Here is a 5,705-nt window from a genome sequence, read left to right as displayed (position 1 = left end):
GGTGGGCCAGGGGTCAATGGTGGGACAGGAGAGAACGAGGCACAGTGAGGAGGGTAGCAGCAGAGGAGCAGAGTGTGTGGGCTGGGCTGTAGGAGAGAAGGGAGGTGAGGTAGGAGGGGCAAGGTGATGGAGATCTTTGAAGCCAACAGTGAGGAGTTTTTGTTTCACATGAAGGTGATGGAGATCTTTGAAGCCAACAGTGAGGAATTTTTGTTTCACATGAAGGCAACCACAGGAGATTACTGGGGAGGGGAGTGACATGCCCAAAGCATTTCTGTAGAAAGATAATCCGGTCAGCAGAGTGAAGTACAGACTGAAGTAGGAGAGACAGGAGATTGGGAGGTCAGAAAAAAGGCTGATGCAGTAATCCAGCCGGGTTGTGATGAGTGATTTTACTAACATGGTAGTGGTTTGGATGGAGAGGAAAGGGCGGATCTTGGTGATGTTGTGAAGGTGAGACTGGCAGGTTCTGGTGGCAGATTGGATAGGTGGGATGAATGAAAGAGCAGGGTCAAGGATGACACCAAAGTTGCAGGCTTGTGAGATGGGAAGGATGGTAGTGTCATCTACAGTGATGGGAAAGTCAGGGTGAGGACAGGGTTTGGGAGGGAAGATAAGGAGCTCAGTCTTGGACATGTTGAGTTTTGGGTGGCGGGAGGACATACAGGTGGAGATGTCCTGAAGGCAGGAGGAGATATGAGCCTGGAGGGAAGGAGAGAGACCAAATCAAATGCTTACTACAGTGCTGTGCTCTGCACACAGTAAGTGCTCAATAAATACGATTGAATGAATGAATATAGATTTGGGTATCATCCATGTAGAGATGATAATTGAAGCCGTGGGAGCAAATGAAGTCACCAAGGGAGTGAGTATAGATGGAGAATAGAAGAGGGCCAAGAACTGACCCTTGAAGAGCCCCTACAGTTAGGGAATGGCAGGGGGAGGAGGAGCCTCCAAAGGAGACTGAGAGTGAATGGCCAGATAGGTAAGAGGAAAACCAGGAGAGGATGGAGTCTGTGAAGCCAACATTAGATAACATGTTGAGGAGAAGGGGACGGTCGACGGTATCAGAGGCAGCTGAGAGGTTGAGGAGGATTAGGATAGAGTAGAAGCCTTTGGATTTGGCAAGAAGGAGGTCATTGGTGACTTTTGAGAGGGCAGTTTCGGTGGAGTGGATGGAAGCCAGATTGGAGGGGTGTCCAGGAAAGAGTTGGCAGAGAGGAATTTGAGGCAATGTGTGTAGACAACTAGCTCTAGGAGTTTGGAAAGGAAGGGTAGGAGTGAGATGAGGTGATAACTGGAGGGGGCAGTGGGATCAAGGGAGGGTTCTCAATAAATGCCACTGATCGATAAACACTGGGGTAGATAGGCTGGTCAGACCACCATCCCTGACCCACATGGATCTCAGGGTCCCAGGTGAGGAAACTGAGGTCCAGAGAGTTTAAGTGACTTGCCCAAGGTCACACAGCTGATCTGGGATTAGAACCCAGGTCTTTCCCTCCAGTCCCACAGATCTATTCCTTCTTCACTATTCATTCCTTGGATCTCTTGTTCCTCTTTCCTTTGCTCGTCTTCCTGGGAATTCAGCCTGTCGGCTGTGACTTACCCCAGCTGGTAGGTTCTGTTCTCCCCCAGGCTCATGGAACACTGCTTACTCTAACGAAGACAGGCAGGCTGCAGAGCTGAGTGGAACAACTGGCCTCTGTTTCACACACTTTCTAAAACTCCACGGGCAACACTACAACATGTGTAGAGAAATAAACCCGAAGCCGATGCCAAGATCTTTTCTAAGAAAGTGGAAGCGCTTTTTCCAGCCATAACATTCTGCAGGTGGTGCTGTTTTCCCCAAGTTTTAGGGACAGAGTGTGTATGTGTGTGAGTGTGTGTGAACCCCTGACTCACCAAGCTGCCTCCTGAAGGAAAACTGATTGCCCCAGTGGCACTGTGGAGGTGGAAGCTGAACTCTTCCCCAGCTCATTTAACTGGCCTCTTTCCAGATGGGAAATTCCCATGCTTGTCCCCAGCCCTCAGTCCCTGCCAAATAATAATAGGGGGGTTAATAATAATAATGATGATGATCATATTTAAGCTCCTACTCTGTGTCAAGGACCATACCAAGTGCTGAGATAGATACAAGATGATCAGGTTGGTCACAATTCCTATCCCTCATGGATCTCACAGTCTAAGAGGAGGGAGAACAGAGATTGAATCCCCATTTTCAGGTGAGGAAACTGAGGCACGGAGAAGTGAAGTGGACTTGCCCAAAGTCACCCAGCAGGCAAGTTGTGGAGCAAGGATGAGAACCCATGTTCTCTGACTCCTGGCCTGGACTCTTTCCACTGGGCACCTCTGCTTCTCTTCTATTGTACAGCACTTTTGCTCCACCAGAGACCTCACATGAGTTACCTCACTTAATCCTGCGAGTTAGAAATAAGGCAGCTATTATCATGACCGTCTTGCTGATGAGGAAACCGGCAGACAGAGAGGTTAAGCAATTAGCCCATCTCACAGCAGGCCAGTGGGCTCCCTCTCGCCCCGCCCTGCTGCCGGAAAGGCCCGACTCCTATAACCAGGGTGTGGGCAGGGCCGGCTTCGGACACCCAATGCTGCCAGCGGCAGCAGCAGATCAAGGGTCCCCCGGTGGACCTTTCCTCCCACAGGGGTCCAGAGTGATACCCAGTGTGCAGCAAAGTGTAGCAGCATCAGGGGTCCACTCGGGCCCTTTGTGTAGTCCTGGGGTGCCCCACTGCCCTCATCATCGGGCTCGTGGCCGCGACCTAACCCCCTCCTCCGTGGGCCAGGGGGAAGTGGCCACTGCAATCGCTGGACTCTGGACAGCCCCACCTGACCTCAGTGCCTGAAGCTCAGCTCCTCTAGACATGGCCACAGCATTTAATGAGACCCTGCTGTCGGTTCTAGCTACAGGCTCCGGCCTTCCTGGGCTAACTCCTTATTTGCTGTTTTTCTGTTTTTTATTGTTTCACCTTTCTTATGTGTCTGCTGCCAACCCTGCCTTACTTATTCTTAGTAGGAGTAACAGTAGAAGTAGTACTAGTGGTGATTTTGTTGGTCTTGTCTTGTCTCATGCTGTCGAGTCGTCTCTGACCCATAGTGGCTTCATGGACATATCTCCTAGTGGCAAGATCACGGGCTTCGGAGCCAGGGGTTGTGGGTTCTAATCCTGCCTCTGTCACTTGTCTGCTGAGTGACCTTGGGCAAGGAACTTAGCTTCTCTGTGCCTCAGTTACCTCATCTGTAAAATGGGGACTGATACTGTGAGCCCCACATGGGACAACCTGATCACCTTGTATCCTCCCCAGTGCTTAGAACAGTGCTTTGCACATAGTAAGCGCTTAACAAATGCCATCATCATCATCAACAAATACCATCATTATTATCTCTCCCAGAGTGCCCCACTTTACATCTGCAATCATCTGGTAGTGGGTCAAAAGAGTTTTCTTGCTAAAAATATGGAAGTGGTTTATCACTGCCTTCTTCTGCACAGTGAAAACAGAGTCTCCACCCTCGACTCTCTCCCATGCTGCTGCTGCCCAGCACAGGTGAGTTTTGACTTGTAGCAAATTGCCTTCCACTCACTAACCACTACTGAAGCTAGGAATGGAATGGGTATGCCTCTGCTTGACTCTCCCTCCCATAGCTGAGACTGGTAGGGTACTAGAAACTCTTCAGGTGCGACCCTGAGAGGGGTGGTGGTGGTAACAGCAATAAAAGTAGAATTAACAGTTGCAGTAGCAGTAGTAATAGCTTTAGTAGTAGCAGTCATAGTAGCTGCAGCAGTAATGATAGTCATGGAAGTAGCAGTAGAAGTAGTAGCAGCGTGGCTCAGTGGAAAGATCATGGGCTTTGAAGTCAGAGGTCATGGGTTCAAATCCCAGCTCCACCACTTGTCAGCTGTGTGACTTTGGGCAAGTCACTTCACTTCTCTGGGCCTCAGTTACCTCATCTGTGAAATGGGGATGAAGACTGTGAGCCCCCCGTGGGACAACCTGATCACCTTGTAACCTCCCCAGCACTTAGAACAGTGCTTTGCACATAGTAAGTGCTTAATAAATGCCATAATTATTATTATTAGTAGTAGCAGTAGCAGCAATAGTAGTAGCAATAGTAGTAGAAGTAGTACCACTAGTAGTTGTACTAATGGTAAGTAGCGTGGGAAGCAGCAGGGCTCAGTGGAAAGAGGACGGGTTTGGGAGTCGGAGGTCGTGGGTTCTAATCCCGCCTCTGCCATGTGTCTGCCGTGTGACCTTGGGCAAGTCACTTAATCACTTAACTTCTTCTGAGCCTCAATTACCTCATCCGTAAAATGGGGATTAAGACTCAGCCCCACGTGGGACAACCTGATCACCTTGTATCCCCCCAGCGCTTAGAACGGTGCTTCGCACATAGTGTGTGCTAACAAATGCCATCATTATTATCATCATTATTATAGTAATAACAGTAGTAGTAGCAGCAGTCGTAGTAATTGTAGCAACAGTAGTAGTAGCTGCAGCAGCAGCAGTAGCAATAACAGTAGTAGTAGCTATAGTAGCAGCAGGGGTAGCAGTAGTAGTAGCAGTGGTATTTACTGAACACCCACTTAGGGCTAGGTTCTTGGGAAGTACAGAATAAAGAGGTGTCATCTTCCCTCCCTACAAGGAGCTTACGCTCTAAGAAAGTAAGCAAACAGAAAAATATTGAGACTATGAGCTCCTTGGGGGCCAGGGGCTGGTTCTAATTCTCACTTATGCATTTTTACCAAGCATTAATACTGTGCTTGTGCAACCAGTAGGTGTTTAATAAATATCATTACTACTACTACTAATGATGGCATTTATTAAGCGCTTACTATGTGCAAAGTACTGTTCTAAGCGCTGGGGAGGTTACAAGGTGATCAGGTTGTGCCAAGGGGGGCTAACAGTCTTAATCCCCATTTTCCAGATGAGGTAACTGAGGCCCAGAGAAGTTAAGTGACTTGCCCAAAGTCACACAGCTTACAGTTGGCGGAGCTGGGGTTTGAACCCATGACCTCTGACTCCAAAGCCCGTGCTCTTTCCACTGAGCCAAGCTGCTTCTCTTAGTAGTAATACTACTAAGTATTACTGAGCATGTCTCCCTCCAACAGCTACTCAGTGGCTGCATTTGACCTTGGGCAGCAAGGGTAGACTATAACCTTCATTTCCAATTAGCAAATGGCTTCATGGCTATGACTCCATTTGCTGGCACGGCATCTCCCTTTAATGGGGAGGGGAATGACGAATCACTGTTTGCGCTCCTTGGCTTCCAGACCCTGGTCTCATCTGTCCTCATTTCTAAGTATGATGTCACTGCGAGACCCCCAAGGAGCCAGCTCACAGTACGGTTGTGGTTTCGTAATGGCTGAGAATTCTGTGATCTTGCCCACGGACCAGATTAGGTCCTGTTTTTCTCTAAGAGCGGCAGAGAGCTTGGTCATAAGCCACAAGTGTGTCTCATAATTATTACCAGATTTAGAAAGTTCTTCTAATGATCAGACTTCCTGCATGAGAGACTAATGGCTATTCATACTGGCCTGATCCCGTTCCTCCCTTTGAGGGTCACTGCTTGCACAAGCCAGGCAGAGTAGCCAAAAATGGAAAAATGGAAGCCTAATGACTCCCAAGTGACCAAGATCCATCTCCCTCTCGCCGGGCACTTTACTGGCTCTTTAAGATCAGGGGTTTTCCTGA

The 5,705-nt window shown here is 48.8% G+C and overlaps 1 non-coding gene across 1 annotated transcript; it reads right to left on the bottom strand.

Moving 5' to 3' along the window:
* Positions 1-3,570: 3,570 nt before the first annotated feature.
* Positions 3,571-3,708, bottom strand: LOC119943086. Its single transcript, XR_005455568.1, has one exon. It is a non-coding gene; the product is annotated as a small nucleolar RNA SNORA7 (small nucleolar RNA).
* Between the last annotated feature and the right edge of the window lie 1,997 nt (positions 3,709-5,705).

Source organism: Tachyglossus aculeatus, chromosome 21 (genome assembly GCF_015852505.1).
Source record: "Tachyglossus aculeatus isolate mTacAcu1 chromosome 21, mTacAcu1.pri, whole genome shotgun sequence".
Taxonomy (NCBI): Eukaryota; Metazoa; Chordata; class Mammalia; order Monotremata; family Tachyglossidae; genus Tachyglossus; species Tachyglossus aculeatus.
The sequence above is the reverse complement of the archived record's forward strand: the minus strand, read 5'-3'. Positions and strand labels throughout refer to the sequence as shown.